This window comes from Tamandua tetradactyla, chromosome 19 (genome assembly GCF_023851605.1).
Source record: "Tamandua tetradactyla isolate mTamTet1 chromosome 19, mTamTet1.pri, whole genome shotgun sequence".
NCBI lineage: Eukaryota > Metazoa > Chordata > Mammalia > Pilosa > Myrmecophagidae > Tamandua > Tamandua tetradactyla.
This window is the reverse complement of record NC_135345.1, coordinates 40304661-40318736: the sequence shown is the minus strand read 5'-3', so window position 1 is coordinate 40318736 and position 14076 is coordinate 40304661.

The window sequence follows — 14076 nt, the reverse complement described above, 5'->3', positions numbered from 1 at the left end:
GGGAAAAGCCCTCAACTTAATATGTTGTCTCATTCTTGATATGTTCATAGCATATTAATCAAAGGAATGATCCAGTGCACTGAAATAATCCAGGAAATGATCCACTACAGTCGTTGGAGGACCTGCAGGGCATTGCTCACCATGAGCCCTTAAACCTGTGTAAGGACCCCAAGCTTCTCATCAGAATTGCCTGACTCCAGATAAACCCCAGTGAGGCAGGAATTTTTCTCACCCACTCTTAGAAAACTGATAACCTACAAGCCATGAACACTAGGCCCAGCTCAAGGGGCAGCCTTAAACACATCAATTCTTCCACCTGGTTTGTAAAGTTACAGTGCCAGCTCTGTATTCACTGCATTGCCCTTTTGGAACTTATGCTGAGGTGTTTTCTCTTTCGTGAACTTTGTCACATCCTTTGCAAGGAGATTCGCTCAACCTTTACTAGAGACAGAATACCCAGACACCAGGTTTGGCAGGATTTCTGTCCCTCAGGGTGGAAGGAGAAAAGTTACTCTATGAGGAGGTCTGGACCTCCTCTGAGGTTTTCCCCGTATACTTTATAGTCTGTAACAAAGACAGGGTGAGGGGTCTAACCTTTCATGGGGGCCTCTCAGGCTAGGTACATGCACAAAGCTGCCCTGGGAATGCAAAAGTTTCTCCAAAATCCCATACCCAACTCTACCCCGCAGTGGCCTTCAGGAGCCCCTCAGCAGTTCTTCCTCAGTGATACTTTTTTTTTTTGGCATGGGCAGTCACCGGGAATTGAACCCACGTCTCCGGCACAGCAGACGAGAACTCTTACCACTGAGCCACTGTTGCCCACCCAGTGATACTTTTTGTATATATTTTGGCATAAGAAATCTAATTTAAAGTTAAGTGAGAGGGAAAACCAAAAGAAAAATACAGCGATGTCATCCTTCAGGGAGGGTTTGCATAAAATTACCCAGGTTCAGATCAGTTCTGCCTGATAGGGAGCTGCGTAGCCTCCAGTCAAGTCATTTATTCAATCTGTCTCACTTGTAAAATGAAGACAACAAAATCCACTTCATAAGATCATTGAGTGCATTCAATGAATGAATGCATCGAAAACCTTATTATGTATTGAACATGTTCCCAAAAATGATATGTTGAAGTCCTAATGCCAGTACCTCAAAATGTGACCTTATATGGAAACGGACATTACAGATGAAATTAGGCAAGTTAAGATGAGATCATACTGGAGTCGGGAGGATCCTTAATCCAATATGACTGGTGTCCTTATGAGAAGGAGAAGAGACACAGACAGGCATGGGGAGACTGGGGTTGAGATTGAAGCCCGAGGAGGGCTGGCAAACCATCAGAAGCTTGAAGAAGGAATAAAGGAGTCTCGCCTACACATCAGACTCGAGGCCTCCAGAGTTATGAGACAATACATTTCTGCTGTTTAAGCTATCCAGTTATGGTGCTTTGTAACGGCTGCCCTCAGAAACCAAGACAAACCTTGAGTATTAGTGCTTGGCACGCAGGAGGCACTGAATAAATCTTAGCTGTTGGGATAAGACCCATTGAACAGGCCACAACTCTGAGGAGAAGGAATCTTGCAGTTCCTCACTCCTGCCATCTCTTTTGGCACTACTGAAGTTTGTTCTGCGCTGGTTGACCCTGGCACCCTTCCAGCCTCCTTAGGAGAACATGACACCCCTCCGATGCAAACACCCCCTTCCAGGTAGCAGCTAGATGCCAGGCGGAAGTTTTCTCTTGAAATTGGGTCCCTGAGCACTTATCCTCGTGAACTGGCTTGCCGTTGAGGTCAGTGAAAGTTCAAGGGGGGGGGGGGCTCCTTCTGACTTTTACTGTTTAATGATATGTGGCATTTATAAGCCAAAGTGCTTGTCCTCCTGGTCTCCAGGGCCAAGACCACAGGCGCAACAAAGCAGCCCTTCTCTGGGGGCCCTGTTTACCTTCCGGGAGCAGTCAGGGTGTGGCGAATTTCTAGGGTGGCAAGAGCTTTAGGGTGTGGTGAGAACACAGGGTGTGGCTACCCAGGACAGGCTTTGGAGAAGAAAACAGACTGAGAAACAAGCTGCTGGGCCTGGGGCCCCAAGTCCCAGTACTGGGCCTGTTAGAGGGTAGCTGTGGGAACTCAGGGTCTCTGCATCTCACATTCACCAGCTGTGAAATAACAGTACCACCATCTCCACCAGTTTACATTAACTGAGTACCTTTGAGCCACGCCGCGGGGTTCCACAGATTTCCCTTAGTGGGGTAAGTCTGTTTGCCAGTCCTGGCTCTACCACTCTCTAGCCATGTGACCTCAGAGACATTACTTAACCTCTCTTTCCCTCAACTTCCAACTCTGTATAAACTGGAGCATTAAAAGGACTCTCCCCTTTGGGTTGTGGAAGGATTAAAAGAGAAAGCCTGGAATCGTTTCTGGCCCAAGATAACCTTCAGTAAGTATCAGGAATTACTAATGTGCGTTTCACATGCATGATCTCATAGCACTCCATGACAGTCCTGTGAAGTCGGCCCTTTTATCCCCATTGTCTCAATGTGGAGACGAGCTTAGGGCACATAGAAACAAGTAGAACAGAGCTGGGGTTTGATCCTAGGATGATTGGACCCCAAATCCCAAACGCTGGATCCAAAATGACTGTGCGTTACTGCCTTTCATTTACCAGCTTTGCTTGAACTTTGCAGCTTACTCCGAGTCTAGCTCTTGTAACCCTTGTTAATTGGTTGGGAATTCCAATTTCACTCCATTGATGAGCATCTTTAGTTTCCATGGACAGGCACTGGGCCGGGGCCTGGAAATACTGATGAGTAACTCACAGACTAAGCAAATCTGCAAACAAATAAAGACCCTGTTGGAAACAAGTCTCAATGATTCTCTGTTTGTAACTCTCTTTTGAAAGTTCCTTGAACTCCCTTACTACTTTTGAGAGACTGAGGTAACAGCCTTAAGTAAAAACATTGACCCATGAGCTTGACCTTCCTTTGCTTGAAACTCTATTTTTTTTTAGATTGAGATTTAAAGTGGACTATTACAACAAAATGAAAAAACAAGAAACAAAAACAAACCAAAACAGGGAGAGCCATTTACCACCCAATTAAGAGTTATCAGTTAATCTTAGAGAGATTTGATGAGGATAGGGGGGAAGAAAGTCTAACACCCCCCTCTCCCCCCCCAGCAAGGCCTTCTGCTAAGCAGTGGACTTTGGAAAATCAATTCCAAGTTCTGAAGAAAAGGCCAGGAAATTGGTATTCACTGAGAAACTAGGAAGAAAGTAGTGGGTGGGACGGGGCGTGTCTGCAGGGCATCCAACCCCCAAATGGTGCGCGCCCTGCTGCCCAGGGAGCTGCCAAACATCCACATCAATCCCTTGCATTTACGGAGCAGACATTTGCAAAATGTTCTATGGGCACTAAGTGAAACAGTGAAGATTTAAAGGTGAAACAAACCCAGTTTCTGTCCCCTGAAGCCTCAGAATCTAATCTGGAGATAAATGTAAACAAAAAAAAAGATATAACCCAATCAATGGAATTAATCTGAGTATTTAAAATCTTGATGTAACAAGAAGAGCGTGGGGCCTGTAGGAAGTACTAGAAAAGAGGCATTGGCGCTTCAAGCCCATTCAGTATTTATCCAGCTCCAAGCAGGGCCCAGGTTCCAGGCAGGAGAGGGATGAGGGCCAGAGAAAGCTCCTCAGACTTCTCCATACCTGGAGCAGCACCCCTCACTATCATTTACCACCTTAGTACTTATAGAGGCTTCCTCTATGTTTGGGGGGAGGGGGAGGGAGGTAAGACGGATGTAAGGAGGAGGGCGTGTTCTAAGCACTTACACCTGATGGCCCATTTAATCTGCAAAAACCTAAGGAGTAGATGCGCTGTCCCTCCAACGACTCCAAAATTTGAGACTTTGTGATGTTAAGTAGCTTGTCTAAGATAAGTCCTTCACACAGATAGTTTAGTAGAAGAGAGCAGTTCTTTTAATTGTTCTACACATACCAAAATAGCCTCCTTGCTAGTGGTTTGGTCTCTTTGGTCACTTGATCCTGAATCAGTAGCACCTGATTCAGGCATGCTTCTCATCGCAATTGAGTTATTGAGGGTTTACGCCTCAGCCTCCTGGTAAATGTGGACCATGTGGTCCCATTTCCCTGAGCCTGTCTGCCTCGGGGTACTTAGAAGAAAATCAGATTCCTGACCGGAAATATCAAAGGACCAAGCCCCAAAGCAAATGAGTTAGGGTCCTATGGGAAAAAAGGAGGTCCAAGATCATATAGCAACAGCACAAGTACAAGAACCCATTTTTCCTGGGCCCTCTCTTGGGCTCTGTATACCTATGAACGGAAAGAAAGGAGGAATTAAAATGCGCAGGCATGAAGTCCTGAGAACATCAAGCTGCACGTAGAACTGCAACTGAGACTTAATTAGGTCACTTGCAGTTTTTTCCAATCAGCTGTCCTTTCATAGACCATGGACTCCCTTGAGATAGGGACTTTGTGACCCCTGGAGGCGGTGGAAGCCCAGGGCCCTGTGAGGACTGGGGAGGTGGGACTCAGAGGCCAGGCCATGGGTTTTGTTACAGATTAAAGGTGGACAAGCCTGGTTTTAGAGTCTTGAGGTAAATGTTTGCAAGTCGTGGGGAGAGATTGTGAGATGGGTTGAATTAAAGAGAAACTGGCTGCCTGACGGGGTCAGGGTAGTTCTTAGGTTCTTTGGGTTAGAGCCCAAAGAACCCTATAGCCCTTAGGGTGGCTTGGGTAGGGCCTGGGATCTTAGAGAGCTAGTGATAAGGTTCCCATCCCCAGCCACTTCCAAGCCCTAATGCTATTGGAGCAGGACCTGGAGGATGCTAGGATGAAAAAGAGCTTGGGTTTGACCTATTGACAAAGTCTTATGGGAATGGAACCTTCAGGGAGAAAAAGGTGCTTCTGGAATTCAAGAAATCTGAAAGAGCTAGAAATCATTCACTATTTCAATTCAGTCCAATTCAATTCAATTCAAAACAAATATTTACTAAGCATCTAACTGTGTCAGTCCCTGTGCTGGCAGCTAGGGAACACAGCGGAGGACAAAGCAGACAGCCTTCTCCTACCTGCATGGAGTTTTCAGTCTAGAGAGAAAGGGACAGATAAAGCACAATCAAAGCAACATTTAATTACAAATTGCAGTTTATGCCAAGACACAGTTGCGCCAGAGAACAAAGAAGGAGAGCTGGGGACTTTTCCTTTTGAGGCGGGCAGGACGAGGACTCCTGTTTCCTGGCGGGGGGTGGCATGGCTACTGATTACTAGCTCACCTCTCTGCTGCTCTGCTTTCTCCGGAACTTGACCCCTTCTAATTCTTATTGCTTCACCCAGCCCTCTCTCGCTCTTCAAAGATATTTTTATTGTATCTAGATTTTCCAGTTTTTCTTGGCAGAAGCTTTGGTTTACTGTAGGCTACTCCAATCCAATATAGAAGGGGAGGTCATATGATTTTTCTTTTCATCTAATTTTTCTTTCTTTTTAAACTGCATAAATTGTACATGAATACGCTATCTTCGTAAAAATTAATTTAAAGCAATAGAAGTATGTAAACTGTAACAGTCCCCTCTTGCCACCCCCCCCCCTTTTTTTCACCAGACTTCCTGCTAGACGTGACCCTTCTTATTTCTCCTTGATGTTTCCCCATGTGGAGTTGTGACACTCCTGGTCTTTCTCTCCCTCTCACTTTCTAGGGCAGCAAGGACAGGAAGGGATTAGCTTATCCTAGCTGGTGTGTTTGGGTACAACACTGGGCATGCTCAGATCCTGATCTTCCTTTTTTCATTTCCCCTGGCAGTGAGCTGCCTGCAAAGAACAAAAGTTCTCCACTGCTTCTATATGCCAATAGTGTTACCAGGTCACCTCCCAACCCCCTCTTCTCTCTCCAGCATGGAAGACCACTACCATTCCTGCGTTGCCCTGATTGGACAACCTGAGCTTAGAGTTCAATTAGCACTCTCCCTGGACCTCACGCTAAGCACATCCTCCAGCTCAGCCTGTATCAGTCATAAAGGGGATATTTTGGACCTCATCAGGCATTCCTTTGGTAGAACCTAATTCTCATCCCAAATCCCAGCTGCAAGAAAGTCTGGGAAGTATAATGTTCAGCTTTCCAGTATCAGTCTGCAGCACAGGAAGGCATTTGGGAAAGAAGCAGCATGGAAACAAAGGGTTTGCCATCTTCACCTGTGATAGTTTGCCTTTCACATATACCTAGGGCACTTACATAGCACTCGAAGTCCCCTAATCGGAAATACACAGTTGGGTTCTATGTCTCTTAATATTAAGGTTGTATCTTCCATCACTATTCACTTGAGTCAATTGAAGTTTACCAAGAGACCTGACAGTGGCTGACCGGTCAAATTCATTTAGATCAGTTTGCAACAGATTCCTAGAAATTAGATAGGTACATGTTAAATTTTGATAAACACTATCAAATTCCTTTCCAAAAGATCTTTATCAATCCTCCTATCAACAGTCTCTGAGAAGGCCCTCTTCCTTTTTTTATTTGTATTTCCTCCTCCCACATTCTAAAACCATGAAGAGTCATGTAGTGAAAATAATAACTACAGTTTGCTGAGCAAAGTACTACAACCTATACACTGCACTAAGTACTTTACAAAAACTATTAATTTAATCTTCACAACGACCGTATTGGATAGCATGACCTGCTTCTGTTTTACAGACCAGGCAACTGAGGCTCAGGGAGGTTAAATAGTTTGCCAGAGCTGCAGAAGAGTAAAGGAAGAAGCAGAATTATGAACAAAGACAGTCTACTGACGAAGCCTATGTGCTTAGAAATGGAGATGTCAAGAAGAGTCAGATTTAGTGACAATGGTGGTTACTGTTTTTAAAATATTGTTTAGTTGGTATTTGATATTCAAATGGTATCTCAGGGTCATGGTTATGAATATTGGGTCTCTTATCCTCCAGCAGTGCAGAAATAAATACTGTTAGAAGGAACATCATCCATAGGATTTAAAGAGCTTTTTATGCAGTGCAGGTGGATTGCATTGATGTCATCATTTATCTACACCATCTGTTCAGGAGTTGAGTGAAAGTATAATTGCCTCCATATTAGGACCACAGGAAAAAGACCAAGGATTCCCATTCAGCTATGTTCAATTCCTCGTTTAATGTTGGCCCTCATGGCAGTAACTTAGAGGAAGACACAGGAGGTGTGTGTTCACGTGCATATGTCTGTGTGTGTGTGAAGTAGCCTTACTTAATACCAGAATGGGAATGCAAAGGGAGAAGGAGGAAGACGATGTGCATGTTTGTGGCAGGAAGAGCCGTGATAACAAGATGGAGAAGTTGATCCTGGCCATCATTTCTTGGCACACCAGGAGACTTCCCAGTTGCCAAGATCAGCACTGAAGATAATGATTTCAGAGGGTTCAGTGAGTTCCCTCTGTCCTCGCCTCCCTCCCACCTCCATGTCCACCTTATCCTTCCCACTTAGTTTCCAAAAGCACTACTTCCCTTTCTATTATTGCATCAGAATCTCTAAAGGTAAGGCCTTGGAATCTGTATTTTTAATTAAGACCTGCAGATGAGTTTGATTATCAGCCAGGCTTGTGGTCAATAGGTACAGAGATGGATTTACCAAGAAGCTAATGAAGCTGAAGCTTCAGAGCCTTCACGTGCACTGCCCCTTCCAAGTCCTGGGAAGGGCTCCGGTGTTGTGTTCCCTGACCTTTTGTTTTTTGTAAAATTTGAAGAAAAATGACATTTCAACTGCAGTGGCTCTCACTGCAATCTCCTTCCTTTCTGATTTTCCCTCTTGTTAAATGACTGCAGGCAGTTTTGCGATTCAGCTTAAGGGATATTAAGTGTGTGCGTGAGGGGGGTGTTCCCATTTAGTTTGGGTTTAATAGGATATAGTCATGTATTTCACAATCACTCCCATGCTGAGTTATTGCTAGCTCATCCCAGTGTAAGAAGAATGTCCATAAATACTTTTATCACCCACTGCGCTGACTCGACCTGCATGGAGACATTACACTGCGTGATCAGAGATTGTGTATTACAGTAAGAACATGTCCTGTGGCATCTTGCCCCAAAATGATGGGACAGTGGAAGAGAAACAGTTTGGAATATGCAGGGTCAGAAAACAATCCACAGAAAATTCTCCCAATCATCAGGTATGTAAAATTGTGAGTACAGAATGGGTTCTCATTAATACTTGGTCCAATAGCAGTTCTTTCCTGTCAAGATTCTCCTGAAGAGCAGAACAAGCATAATTTCAAATGAATCATTTACGCATTTTTTTCTTTTTGATGTGAATCAAATAAAAATTTCCGTATTTATAGGGCACAAACCAGTAGCAGTCCTACAAAATCAGGTACAACTATATGAGAAGTTGCACATCTTATGCAATCAATTATTAATAATAAAAAATAAAATTAATCAACCATCTCTATAAAAAAATTGCAAAATTGTTATCATGGAAAGAAGCCATCAAAGACTATGCAGCCAACAAAATGTAGAAAGCAAGAATTGTAGAGGTAGTTAGGCAGTTCGTTAATAGAGACATTATGATGTTTTTGTTGCTTTATCATGTTTTCCATCTTTGTCAGCTTTAAAAAATTGTTAATTTATTGTGACTTCTTTTTCTCATTCTACATAAATATTCACAATTATACTGATTTTGCATTCATATTTTAATATCATTTTTAAGAGACCTGTTTTTGTCTTCTCCAACAATTTGGTAAGTTACAGAGCCCAGGAAACCTGGATCTACCCCTGATGAAATTCACTGTATTTCTGAAGTATTTCCAGTGTAGCTGCCAGCCCAGCCCTTCTTTTTCCCACACATTCCAAATAAGGTTGTATTTCTCTCTGATTTTTTTTTTGTCATTCTTACTTAACATGATAATCTCCTATTTAATTCCAGTCAACTTGCCTTCCCATGTATTAAATTCTTATAAAATACCAGCTGCAGAGATTTTTGTGATGCCTGACAGGCAAAATACTTGCAGACATATTAAATTTGGTCTAATTAAAAGCTCAAACACACCCAATTATTTCTCTCGATTCTTTATTTGGGAAGGGAAGCCTCGAAAAGAAGTTAGCCAGCTGACTTCTTTCTTATTTCAAATATTCAGCCCACTCTTTTGCTTAACCATTTTACTTTTAATAAAAAAATAAGTTCTACCGGTTAGTAAGAATGAAAGCTTTTGCTTATTGCAAAAAAAATCCTGCTAACCTAGACTAGATTACACAATCTTACATGGTATTTCAAGGTAGTAGTGGTAGAAAGCAGTGAACATAACTACTCAACTAGTACGTGACAGTTACTGGACAAGACACTTTGGCAAGTGTTTTTGTAATCTATTTTTTTTTCTGCATAGAACTGAATTAATTATGGGTAGACTAATGATGACGTTGCATCATTAGTAGGGTGCAGGGTGTAAATTCCCTCTCTTATTTTCTTTTTTCTCTTCTTTCTCAGTCCTTCTCCATCCTCCTGCCTTCATTGACACCCATTTTAAGATCTTCAGTTGTGACTTTAAATAAATGCAGGTATTCTTGCATAATATATTATGTTGTTTCATATGTACAGCATATCTTATTTATATGAATAGTATGTGATATAAATGTTGTTTACTACTTTTCTCACTCAAGATTGTTTTTGAGAGCCATTCATTTTGATTTTCATGTGTCCTTTGTACAATCCTTATATATATATATTTATATAGATATTTCATGTGTCCTTTGTACAATCTTTATATATATATTTATATAGATATTTCATGTGTCCTTTGTACAATCTTTGTATAGATATTGGAAATATCTTCGTCCATTCTGCTCACTTTACTGAAAAATTAATTTTCTTGCACTGAAATCCATCAAACTTTCAGCAAATGTTTACACAATTTTAGACCTGTTGAAGACACTCCCCCCTACCAAGAGGTCACAATACTGATCTCTTACATTGTCTTTAGTTAACTTTTATTTTTTTTTCTTTCACATTTAGATCTTTAATCTAGCTGATCTCATCTTTGTATATAATATAAGGCAGAGGGTCCAGTTTTATTTTTCCCCAAATAATGATTCAGTTCTTCTCACATCATTTACTAAATAGCCAGTCTTTTTCCCCATTACTTTTTGAGGCTCCTTATTGTATATCGAGAGTCCATATGTACAAGGGTATATTGCTGAGTTACCAATTCAACTTTCTTAGTGGTTGCTCTAAGGCTTACAATATATGTCTTATCTTATTAGGATCTATTGTACATTTACACTAACTTGAATTCAATAAGATAGAAACTTTACTCTTATACAGCCTTATTCCCTTTTCCCCTTTTGGTGCTATTATTATTGTACATATTATGTTATATGTTATCAATCCAATAATACATTGCTATAATTATTTTATATAATTTTATGTCTCAAACAAGCTGAGAGGAGAAAGAATAAATATTTATTTATAAATTTCTGTATTACCTTTCTTTTTGTCATATATGGCTCTCTTCATTTCTTTCTGTGAATTTGAGTTCCCATCTGAATATCATTTTCTTACTTCAATAAAGCTTTGTTCCCCTCTTCTTCTGCTGTTAATGTCAGATGTATTTCTATATGTTATAGGTCCCCAAATACAATTATATACATATTGTTTTATGTAATTATTTGTTTAATCAGTTAAGAGAAAAATTATCCAATTTTAATGTCTTTTATCATTACCTACTATGGTATTTGAAGCTTTATGGACCCCAGAAAAGTATGTTCTTAAATGGATGTAGACCTCTTGTAAGTGGGACCTTTGATTAGGTTATTTCAATAGAGACATGATCACCTCATTCAAAGTGGGTCTTAATCTCCTTACTGGGTCCATTATAAGACGATAAAGGACACCCAGAAAATTCCAGAGAAGCTCATGAAAAAAGCCCCTAGAGGACCTAAGAGGCAAAGACATACCCAGAAAACCTAAGAGAGATGGAAGCCAAAAGAGAAAAACATGCAGCCAGAAGCTGGAAGCAAGGACACCCGGGAGAGAAGGATGAACAGGTGCTAGCCACGTGTCTTGCTGTGTGACAAAGGAAACCCAGATTTAAGCAGCCTCTCTTTGGGGAGAAGTTATTGTTCTGTTGATGCCTTAATCTGGACATTTTCATGGCCTTAGAACTGTAACTTGTAAGCTAAGAAATACCCGTTCTTAAAAGGCAGTCCATTTCTGGTATGCTGTATTCCAGCAGCTTTAGCAAACCAAAACACATATTTACCTTTATGGGACCTCTTTGTTTTCTCATACAGTTTATATAATTGTTTGGAGTCGCTTGCTTTAAATCTGAAGAACTTGCTTTAGTATCTATTATTAGGTGGGTCTGCAAGCAATGCATTCTCTAGCTTTTCATTTTTGTGAGAATGTCTTTCTTTCACCTTCATTTTTGAAAGATACTTTGCTTGATGAAAGTTTCTTTTTTATTTTTTTAATTAGTTTTTACTTTATTTTTAACATTTTTTATTGTGAAGTATGACATATATACAAAAAGCAATACATTTTCAAATACATTTTGACAATTAGTTATACAATAGATTTTAAGGTTTGGTATGGGTTACAGTTCCAAGATTTTTCATTTTTTGTTCTAGCTGTTCCAAGATACTGGAGACCAAAAGAAATATCAATATTTTGATTCAGCAGTCATATTCATTTGTTAAATACTATCTTCTGTTATACTCCTCCTTCTTTTTTTTCCTTTTTTGTGAAGGATAACATTTATAGAAAAAAATAATAAATTTCAAAGTACATTGCAACAAATAGTTGTAGAGCGGATTTCAGAGTTTGGTATGGGTTACAACTCCACAATTTTAGGTTTTTATTTCTAGCTGCTTTAAAGTAATGGAGACTAAAAGAAATATCCATAGGATTATTCAGCATTCATACTCATTTGTTAAGCCCAACCTTCTCTATATAATTCCACCATCATCTCAAATCTTTCTCTCACTCTTTAGGGATATTTGGGCTGTGGCCATTCTAACTTTTTCATGTTGGAGAAGGGGCTGTTGATAATATGGGATAGGGGAATGGAACTAGTTGCTGTTCTGGAAAGGCTGGCCCCTCTGCATTTCAGGACTAATCTGGTCGAGGGCCCCATATGGAGGTTGTAGGTTTCTGAAAGTTGCCCTAGTGTGGAACGTTTGTATAATCTTATATAATGCCCTTGGTATTCTTTAGGTTTGGCAGGAATGGTTTTGGTTGGGGTAAGATTCTTTATTGACAATTTTTTCTTGAGTATGTCATCTTGTTGCTTTCTGGCCTCCACTGTTTCTGATAAGATATCAGCTGTTGATCTTATTTTGCATAGGATGAATCTATTTTCTCTTTCTTTCAAAAATTTGTCCTTGTCTTTCAACATTTTGACTATGATGTAAAAGGGTGTGGATCTATTTTCCCCTATCTTGTTTGAAGTTCTTTGAGCTTTGCTAGTGTGTACATTAGTGCTTTTCGTTAAATTTGGAAGTTTTTAGCTATTATTTCTTTGAATATTTTTTTCTGTTCCTTTCTTTCTTTCCTCTTCTTCTCATATTCTCATTGTGCATATATTGGTGCATTCAGTAGTGTCCCCAATTTCTCTGAGTCTCTGTTGACTTTTTTCATTACTTTTCTCTCTGTTTTTCATATTGCATAAATGCCATTCATCTATCTTTAAGATTTCTGATTCTTTATTTCTGCAAATCTTCTATAGAGTCCCTGTACTAAATTTTTCATTTTGGTTATTGTATTAGTCAGGGTCCTATAGGGAAACAGAGCAAACAGTTCTGTTTATTCTGTAAGTAGTATGAAATTTTACGAATGTGTCTCAGGCAACTGTGGAGATGCGTGAGTCCAAATTCCATAAGGCAGGCTGCAAGCTGGCACTCCAATGCGGGTCTTTGATGAGTTTCCCAGGAGAGGCTGGCTGGCTGGCCAAAGGAGAGAAGATAATTCTCTCTTTGGAACCACTGAAGTCATAAACTCTCCCTTAAAAGTCTTTAACTGATTGGATTAAATACCTCACATTCTGAAAGATACTCCCTCATTGATCGCAGATGTAATCAGCCATAGGGAATCAACTCACTGACGATTTAAATTCATGAAATGTCTTCTCAGTAATGGTTAGGCCAGTGCTTGCTTGACCAGATAACTGGGCACCATCACCTGGCCAAGTTGACACATGAACCTAAATATCACAGTTAATGTACTTTTGACTCCAGAATTTCCATTTGGTTCTTTACTATAACTTTTATCTGTATTGATATTCTCTGGTCAATGAAATATTTTTGGCATTTCTACCTTTAGTTATTTAAGCATGTTTTCCTCTATTTCTTTAAACATATTTATAACAGCTTTTATGATTTTGTTCACTAGCTATAACATATGAATACTTTTTAAAACATATTTTTAATTGAGAAATCTTCACACACATCCTTAGCATATATTCAATGTCTCACAATATCATCACATAGTTGTGTATTCATCACTATGATCATTTTTAGAACATTTGCATCACTCCAGAAAAAGAAGCAAAAAGAAAAAAGAAAAAACTCATACATTCCATACGCCTTACCCCTCCCTCTCATTGACCACTAGTATTTCAAGCTACCCAATTTTTATCTCTTAACCCTTACTACTATGTATGTGTGTATGCATGTATGTATATATGTACTTTTTTATTTATTCATCCTTTTTTTATTCATCTGTCCATACCCTGGATAAAAGGAGCATCAAACACAAGTTTTTTACAATCACATAGTCATATTGTACAAGCTATATAGTTATATGATTGTCTTCAAGAATCAAGAATACTGGAACACAGTTCAATAGTTTCAAGTACTTCCTTCTAGCCACACCTGTACACCAGAAACTGAAAAAAAATCTCTGTGTATTCCTAAGAATAGCCTCCAGGATAATCCCTTCACTCTAAAATCTCTCAGCCAGTGAAACTTTATTTTACCTCATTTCTCTCTTCCCCCTTTTGGTCAAGAAGGCTTTCTCAATCTCATAATGCCAGATCCTGGTGAATCTGAGGAATCCTGTCCCACACTGCCAGGGAGATTTACATCCCGGGAAGTCATGTCC